This window comes from Squalius cephalus, assembly GCF_949319135.1.
Source record: "Squalius cephalus genome assembly, chromosome: 4".
NCBI classification, from domain to species: Eukaryota; Metazoa; Chordata; class Actinopteri; order Cypriniformes; family Leuciscidae; genus Squalius; species Squalius cephalus.
The window spans coordinates 18,883,074-18,892,822 of NC_137125.1; positions in this window are offsets into that span (position 1 = coordinate 18,883,074).

Consider the following 9,749-nt stretch of genomic DNA (forward strand, 5'->3'; position numbering starts at 1 on the left):
AATTTCTATTGTCAAAGAAATTGCAGCTAAATTAAAAAATTAAAACGGTACAAAACGGAAAAAGTTCAAAGCAACATAAATTAAGAACAGGCGTTTTTCTTTGCCTCTCTCGCGCTGGATATTTTTTTATTAAGTTTGGTCTCCCTCACTGCGCGCGGTGGGTCTTTCTCGAAATTAAGCATTTCAGCGTAAAAAAACACCATACAGCTGATAATACTGTATATGTCGCTGTGTGTCATCCACACAAATCACGAAAGAAAAAACTGTAACAAATAGCTTTTGTTCCTTCAAAGATACAACATGCCTTGCTGAATTCACCTTACAATAAAACGAGGTGGGTCGCCAATAAAAGAGCTCTGTATCTGCTAAATTTAAATTGTTTGTGGAAAACCTATACAATCAATAAAACTACAATATATAATTTAATAAGATATAGGGCCTACTGTACATAGGCTATGGACTTTTGGAGATTTTGAGATTAATCCTTAAAAGAATTTTGCCTTTGCCTGCTCATCAGGCTGGCTCCGACACTCTCCATATGAAAGACGGAACATTAACACCTCTGTCCTGCACCCCCACGATAAAGCAAAGTATTGCCTTCTCCAAACCCCCCACAGGCTAGCTGAGTTTGCAAAACAAAACAAAGAGTTTGCCACTCGTCGTGCCAAACAAATTATAAACTTCAATATTTAATTCAAAACAATCTCAAAACGCTTTGTGACATTTTGAAAAGCCGTGGATGCATTACTGCCACTGGAACCATGAACGCAACAGAATACTGGTTCTGATTTTATTGTTTGTCGTTTAAACGTCATATATATGAATTATTATAGGCTACAGAAGTAAAGTCATTGTATAATATTTGTTCCTTAGTGTAAAATGGAAATGCATGGCGATTTTATTTTGTAAATAGGCAAAAAAAATGTTTTAGAAGACAAATCTCTCTGCATCAACAATAGACTATAAAAAGCATTAATAGGCTAATATAAAAACACCAGTAGTCCAAGTTAGTTCGGGATTCGAACCCGTGTCATCTAAATGATCGTAACGTAAGTTCAACCACTCGGCCACTATTCACTCGTTGCGATACGGCCTAACGTTCCAGTGTGTGTTCGCTCACACGAGCGAGAAACGCTCTTCATTCAAATGAACGCGCCGCCGCATTTGTTGAACACAAATCCAACATGCCAGAATAAAACCTGGCTTTAGAACAATGCATAGTGCCACTCGTCGTGGTGTGCCAAAAAATTACAATAATTTAGTTTAATTTATTTCAGTGTTAATGTTTGAGTTAAAAAATCCTCTACAAATTAAATTAACCCAAAGTCGGCTATAAGAGTCCTTTAGGCTACGTAAAAAAGTAAAGGGCTTACAGTCTTAACATTTAGGCTACTTTGCTTAAATTCGATACATTTATTTTCAGTAGGGCCTAATACATTTGTAGGGATGTAATTTCAGTATGCTTTACCAACGCTATGTATTCAATTAAAGTTCCAAGAGGTCTGGTCTCTATATTTCCTTCCCAGCTGACACTAATATGCAAGTGCACAGCAAAAATCACAACTTGTGCTTGCTGCGAACGCAAGTTATTTAAGGTGTCTCAACTGTACACAGTCTACAGTGTGAATTCGTTACAAGGTTTCATTTAATTACATTAACGTGCAGCAATTTGTACAAATAGAGTCTATAGGCCTACTATACTGTTGTAGACATTAAATAATCTCATTTAGTATCATATTTGTTAAAATATTATAATGTAGTTTTTTCAATCTATGTTGAATATGAAAAGTGAACAGCATGAGTAAGATAAGATGCATTATATCGAGAGATGGATATGGAGTGGGTCAGACATGATTTTGACCACTTCATTAAGTTTTGTTTAGTAGAAACCTTTTTTTAAAGTGAATTTCGTTTTCTATAAATTGTATCTTAATTTTAATCATTTTTTCATCACCCAATTGTCTGGATTCAATAAGTAAGAGAAGCAAATATAACAGACACTAATCATAGAGGCGCCCGTGAGGTCACTTGCATTGCACGTCAGCTGGAGCGCATCTCATCCTCCTAATTTAACGAAACTCAGCGTATGCCTCACACAGACATGATAAATACATCAAATACACAAAGCTTGAAATGTCTTCAAACGAAATAATTCAAAACGAAAAAGAAAAAGGCTACTCTCTGATTATGTCTTTGTGCATTTCTCAGGTGCGTTCACTACAAATATGGCGATCGTCAACTTCATCTTTGCAGTCGACACTGTCAGAAAACACTAGTTCATTGATAAAAATCATATGAAGACAAGGCATATATTAAGTTATTTTAGCTGTTATGAGAAAAATAAATCTAACAAAACCTAAAATCTAAATCTAATAAATAAAAATAAAAAATATTAACGCCAATTCAACATGCCAGAATAAAACCTGATTTTTGAACAATGCGTAACGCCACTCGGCCTGGTGTGCCAAAACACTACATTTTAAACTTCAATGTTTAATTCAAAACAATCTCAAAACGCGTTGTGAATTTTTTTTAAAGCCTAGCCTATATACATTAAGGGCATTGAAACCAGGATCTTAACTAAAACGTGTTCCGCGTAATCTCTCAAAAATTATGCCACACTACTCCATGTAAAAATTTTTTTTTTAAGGACTGCTTTTGAAATCACTATAAATTACTGTGCAATTGTATCGCTCACGAGAGCTCTTCGTTTATCTAATTCCTCAATAGAATAGTAAAAATATTCAGCGTCATTGCTCCTAACATCGTCTCTATTTTTAACTTTTGATTCTATTTTTTTAGCTGTAAAATTGATTCTATCTTTGGTTCTATTCTGTTGTAGCCTAATAGGCCTATTTATATATATGAAAAATATGCCTATTATTTAACCCACTTACATTTTAAAATACGGCAATTGCTGCTGTTTTGCACAATGTCCCTTTGCGCCACCTGGCGGTCATTTCGGGAACGACTTTGAAATGCGGCTGGTTTATTTTCGCCGCGGTAATAGGCATTCTGGTTGACCACCATCTGTAAGTTTAAATGAGCTTAGAGTGTGTGTGTGTGTTCACACACACACACACACACACACACACACACACACACACTCAGAGTTTATGAGTTTAGAGTTTATAAGTGTATAAATTGATGAGTTTATAAGTGTAAGATTTTTTGAGTTTTGAGTTTGTAAGTTTAAATGAGTTTAGAGTTTATAAGTTTAAATGAGTTTAAGAGTTCAAAGTTTATTAATTTATGAGTTTAAGAGGTCATAAGTCTAAGAATTCATGAGTTTATAAGTTAATTAGTTTATAAGTGTATGAGTTTAGAGTGCATTAGTTTAAACTAGATTAAAAAGTTCGTCGAGACAAACTTTAAGTTGGCTTGAGAAAGTTTGTACTGGAAAGTTTGAAGTTTAAAGTAGTTTGAAGATTAAAGTAGTTTGAAGTTTAATTTAGTTTAAAGTTTAATTTAGTTTAAAGTTTAAATTAGTCTAAAGTTTAAATTAGTTTGAAGTTTAAATTAGTTTAAAGTTTAAATTAGTCTAAAGTTTAAATTAGTTTGAAGTAAATTAGTTTAAAGTTTAAAGTAGTTTAAAGTTTAAATTAGTTTGAAGTTAAAATTAGCTTAAAGTTTTAATTAGTTTAAAGTTTAAAGTAGTTTAAAGTTAAAAAGTTGTTGGGGGTTTTCTAGTGGGTTGCTAAGGTGTTCTGGGTGGTTGCTAGGCGGTTGCTAGGGTGTTCTGGGTGGTTGCTATGCGGTTGCTAAGGTTTTTGGGTGGTTGTTAGGGTGTTCTGGGTTGTTGCTAGGGTGTTGCTTGGTGGTTGCTAGGGTGTTTTGGGTGGTTGCTAGGGTGTTTTGGATGGTTGCTAGGTGGTTGCTAGGGTGTTCTGGGTGGTTGCTATGGTGTTGCTAGGCGGTTGCTAAGGTATTTTTGGTGGTTGCTAGGGTTTTCTGGGTGGTTGCTAGGGTGTTCTGGGTGGTTGTTAGGGTGTTGCTAAGCGGTTGCTAGGGTATTTTTGGTGGTTGCTAGGGTGTTGCTAGGCAGTTGCTAAGGTATGTTGGTGGTTGCTAGGCGGTTGCTAGGGTGTTCTGGGTGGTTGCTATGGTGTTGCTAGGCGGTTGCTAAGGTATTTTGGGTGGTTGCTAGGGTGTTCTGGGTGGTTGCTAGGGTGTTGCTAGGCAGTTGCTAGGGTATTCTGGGTGGTTGCTAGGGTGTTCTGGGTGGTTGCTAGGCGGTTGCTAGGGTGTTTTAGGTGGTTGCTAGGCGGTTGCTAGGGTGTTCTGGGTGGTTGCTATGCTGTTGCTAGGCGGTTGCTAGGGTATTCTGGGTGGTTGCTAGGCAGTTGCTAGGGTGTTTTGGGTGGTTGCTATGGTGTTGCTAGGCGGTTGCTTGGGTATTCTGGGTGGTTGCTAGGCGGTTGCTAGGGTGTTTTGGGTGGTTGCTATGGTGTTGCTAGGCGGTTGCTAGGGTGTTCTGGGTGGTTGCTATGCTGTTGCTAGGCGGTTGCTAGGGTATTCTGGGTGGTTGCTAGGCGGTTGCTAGGGTGTTCTGGGTGGTTGCTAGGCGGTTGCTAGGGTGTTTTGGTGGTTGCTATGGTGATGCTAGGCGGTTACTAAGGTATTCTGGGTGGTTTCTAGGCGGTTTCTAGGGTGTTCTGGGTGGTTGCTATGGTGTTGCTAGGCGGTTACTAAGGTATTCTGGGTGGTTGCTAGGCGGTTGCTAGGGTGTTCTGGGCTGTTGCTATGGTGTTACTAGGTGGTTGGTAGTTGTCACAGATGGTTACTATGGAGTCTTTACAGAGTTCTTAGCATGATCTTGGCATGATATAGCACTTAACTAATCGCTATTAGCATGTAGCTATTTACTGCTAGCATGTGTAGCATGTTGGAAGTGCTGTTTGCTAGCATGAGTCAAAAGAGCCAAACCTCATCTCTATACAATGTTCTGATACAGAGATATAGGTCTTGCAAAACGGTTGCTAGGGTACTCAAGTTTGGTTGCTATGGAGTTGCTTGGGAGCTGGAAGCTTTAAACTTAAGAAGTTTAAAGTGGTTTGAAGTTTAAAGTAGTTTACGAGTTTTTGAGTTTTGAGTTTATAAGTTTAAATGAGTTTAGAGTTTAAGTTTAAATGAGTTTAGAGTGAGTGTGTGTGTGTGTGTGTGTGTGTGTGTTCACACACACACACACACACACACACACACACTCAGAGTTTATGAGTTTAGAGTTTATAAGTGTATAAATGCATGAGTTTATAAGTGTACAAGTTTTTGAGTTTAGTTTATAAGTTTAATTGAGTTTTGAGTTTATAAGTTTAAATGAGTTTAGAGTTTATATGTGTAAATGAGTTTAAAGAGTTCAGAGTTTATTAATTTATGAGTTTAAGAGTTCATAAGTCTATGAATTCATGAGTTTATAAGTTAATTAGTTTATAAGTGTATGAGTTTAGAGTTCATTAGTTTAAATGAGTCTCAATGGCTCTTATGAGTTTTTGAGTTTTGGGTTCTAGGTGGTTGTATAGAATGGCAGTTTGGTTTAGTCTTCAAGGTGTTTAGATTTAAATTTTTGTCGGTTGGTGAGTTTGAATCTAAATTTGAATTTTTTAGAACTCCCCAATGCAAGTCAATGGGAGTTTTTCCGAGTTTTGATCGTCATTTTTAGGAAAACCGTAAGTCCGATCAGTCTGAAAAGATATAGCACACTTGGTCAGATCAGTTTGAGTGTCTGAGCCGAGTTTGGAGTATGTAGAGTTAAAGCTCTAGGAGGAGTTTCATATAGAAATTTTAGTCTCGGAATAATAATAATAATAATAATAATAAGTTTAAATAGGATTTCAGTAAGTTGGCTCTCTCAAGCCAACTTAATTAGTCTCAATGGCTCATATAGTATATAGAATGGCAGTTTGGTTTAGTCTTCAAGGTGTTTAGATTTAAATTTTTGTCGGTTTGAATTTTTTAGAACTCCCAATGTAAGTCAATGGGAGTTTTTGAATGAGTTTTTTCGAGTTTTGATCGTCATTTTTAGGAAAACCGTAAGTCCGATCAGTCTGAAAAGATATAGCACACCGAGTCAGATCAGTTTGAGTGTCTGTGCCGAGTTTGGAGTATGTGGAGTTAAAGCTCTAGGAGGAGTTTGAGTTGTAAATTTTTACGCTCAGAAGAATAATAATAACTAGATGCAAAAGTTCGTCGAGACAAACTTTAAGTTGGCTTGAGAAAGTTTGGACCAGAACGCTTTTTGCTAGGCGGTTGCTAGGGTCTTTTGGGTGGTTGCTATGCTGTTTCTAGGCGGTTGCTAGGGTATTCTGGGTGGTTGCTAGGCGGTTGCTAGGGTGTTTTGGGTGGTTGCTAGGCGGTTGCTAGGGTGTTCTGGGTGGTTGCTATGGTGTTGCTAGGCGGTTGCTAGGGTGTTCTGGGTGGTTGCTATGGTGTTGCTAGGCGGTTGCTAGGGTGTTCTGGGTGGTTGATATGGTGTTGCTAGGCGGTTGCTAAGGTATTCTGGGTGGTTGCTAGGCGGTTGCTAGGGTGTTCGGAGTGGTTGCTATGCTGTTGCTAGGGTGTTCTGGGTGGTTGCTAGGCGGTTGCTAGGGTGTTCTGGGTGGTTGCTATGGTGTTGCTAGGCGGTTGCTAGGGTATTCTGGGTGGTTGCTAGGCGGTTGCTAGGGTGTTCTGGGTGGTTGCTATGGTGTTGCTAGGCGGTTGCTAGGGTATTCTGAGTTGTTGCTAGGCGGTTGCTAGGGTGTTCTGGGTGGTTGCTATGGTGTTGCTAGGCGGTTGCTAAGGTATTCTGGGCGGTTACTAGGCGGTTGCTAGGGTGTTCTGGGCGGTTGCTATGGTGTTGCTAGGTGGTTGGTAGTTGTCACAGATGGTTACTATGGAGTCTTTATAGAGTTCTTAGCATGATCTTGGCATGATATAGCACTTAACTAATCGTTATTAGCATGTAGCTATTCAGTGCTAGCATGTGTAGCATGTTGGAAGTGCTGTTTGCTAGCATGAGTCAAAAGAGCCAAACCTCATCTCTATACGATGTTCTGATACAGAGATATAGGTCTTGCAAAACGGTTGCTAGGGTACTCAAGTTTGGTTGCTATGGAGTTGCTTGGGAGCTGGAAGCTTTAAACTTAAGAAGTGGTTTGAAGTTTAAAGTAGTTTACGAGTTTTTGAGTTTTGAGTTTATAAGTTTAAATGAGTTTAGAGTTTAAGTTTAAATGAGTTTAGTGTGTGTGTGTGTGTGTGTGTGTGTGTGTGTGTGTGTGTTCACACACACACACACACACACTCAGAGTTTATGAGTTTAGAGTTTATAAGTGTATAAAATGATGAGTTTATAAGTGTAAGAGTTTTTGAGTTTAGAGTTTATAAGTTTTAAATGAGTTTAGAGTTTATAAGTTTTAATGAGTTTAGAGTTTATAAGTTTAAATGAGTTTAAGAGTTCAGAGTTTATTAATTTATGAGTTTAAGAGTTCATAAGTCTATGAATTCATGAGTTTATAAGTTAATTAGTTTATAAGTGTATGAGTTTAGAGTTTATTAGTTTAAATGAGTCTCAATGGCTCATATAGTATATAGAATGGCAGTTTGGTTTAGTCTTCAAGGTGTTTAGATTTAAATTTTGTCGGTTTGAATTTTTTAGAACTCCCCAATGTAAGTCAATGGGAGTTTTTGAATGAGTTTTTTCGAGTTTTGATCGTCATTTTTAGGAAAACCGTAAGTCGGATCAGTCTGAAAAGATATAGCACACCGAGTCAGATCAGTTTGAGTGTCTGTGCCGAGTTTGGAGTATGTGGAGTTAAAGCTCTAGGAGGAGTTTGAGTTGTAAATTTTTACGCTCAGAAGAATAATAATAATAATAATAATAATAAGTTTAAATAGGATTTCAATATGTTGGCTCTCTCAAGCCAACTTAACTAGATTAAAAAGTTCGTCGAGACAAACTTTAAGTTGGCTTGAGAAAGCCGGACCAGAAAGTTTGAAGAAGTTTGAAGTTTAAATTAGTTTAAAGTTTAAAGTAGTTTGAAGTTTAAAATAGTTTGAAGTTTAAAGTAGTTTAAAGTTTAAATTAGTTTAAAGTTTAAAGTAGTTTGAAGTTTAATTTAGTGTAAAGTTTAAAGTAGTTTGAAGTTTAATTTAGTTTAAATTAATTAGGGTGTTCTGGGTGGTTGATATGGTATTGCTAGCCGGTTGCTAGGGTATTCTGGGTGGTTGCTAGGCGGTTTGCTAGGGTGTTCTGGGTGGTTGCTATGGTGTTGCTAGGCGGTTGCTAGGGTATTCTGGGTGGTTGCTAGGCGGTTGCTAGGGTGTTCTGGGTGGTTGCTATGGTGTTGCTAGGTGGTTGCTAAGGTATTCTGGGTGGTTGCTAGGCGGTTGCTAGGGTGTTCTGGGTGGTTGCTATGGTGTTGCTAGGCGGTTGCTATGGTATTCTGGTGGTTGCTAGGCGGTTGCTAGGGTGTTCTGGGTGGTTGCTATGGTGTTGCTAGGCGGTTGCTAGGGTATTCTGGGTGGTTGCTAGGCGGTTGCTAGGGTGTTCTGGGTGGTTGCTAGGCGGTTGCTAGGGTATTTTGGGTGGTTGCTATGCTGTTGCTAGGGTGTTCTGGGTGGTTGCTATGCTGTTGCTAAGCGGTTGCTAGGGTGTTCTGGGTGGTTGCTAGGGTGTTGCTAGGTGGTTGCTAGGGTGTTCTGGGTGGTTGCTATGATGTTGCTAGGCGGTTGCTAGGGTGTTTTGGTGGTTGCTATGGTGTTGCTAGGCGGTTGCTAGGGTGTTCTGGGTGGTTGCTATGATGTTGCTAGGTGGTTGCTAGGGTGTTTTGGTGGTTGCTATGGTGTTGCAAGGCGGTTGCTAGGGTATTCTGGGTGGTTGCTAGGGTGTTGCTAGGCGGTTGCTAGGGTATTCTAGGTGGTTGCTAGGATGTTGCTAGGGTGTTTTGGTGGTTGCTAGGCGGTTGCTAGGTTGTTCTGGGTGGTTGCTATGCTGTTGCTAGGTGGTTGCTAGGGGGTTTTGGTGGTTGCTATGGTGTTGCTAGGGTATTCTGGGTGGTTGCTAGGGTATTCTGGGTGGTTGCTAGGGTGTTCTGGGCGGTTGCTATGGTGTTACTAGGCGGTTGCTAGGGTGTTCTGGGTGGTTGCTATGATGTTGCTAGGTGGTTGCTAGGGTGTTTTGGTGGTTGCTATGGTGTTGCAAGGCGGTTGCTAGGGTATTCTGGGTGGTTGCTAGGGTGTTGCTAGGCGGTTGCTAGGGTATTCTAGGTGGTTGCTAGGATGTTGCTAGGGTGTTTTGGTGGTTGCTAGGCGGTTGCTAGGTTGTTCTGGGTGGTTGCTATGCTGTTGCTAGGTGGTTGCTATGGTGTTTTGGTGGTTGCTATGGTGTTGCTAGGGTATTCTGGGTGGTTGCTAGGGTATTCTGGGTGGTTGCTAGGGTGTTGCTAGGTGGTTGCTAGGGTGTTTTGGTGGTTGCTATGGTGTTGCTAGGCGGTTGCTAGGGTGTTCTGGGTGGTTGCTATGATGTTGCTAGGTGGTTGCTAGGGTGTTTTGGTGGTTGCTATGGTGTTGCAAGGCGGTTGCTAGGGTATTCTGGGTGGTTGCTAGGGTGTTGCTAGGCGGTTGCTAGGGTATTCTAGGTGGTTGCTAGGATGTTGCTAGGGTGTTTTGGTGGTTGCTAGGCGGTTGCTAGGTTGTTCTGGGTGGTTGCTATGCTGTTGCTAGGTGGTTGCTAGGGTGTTTTGGTGGTTGCTATGGTGTTGCTAGGGTATTCT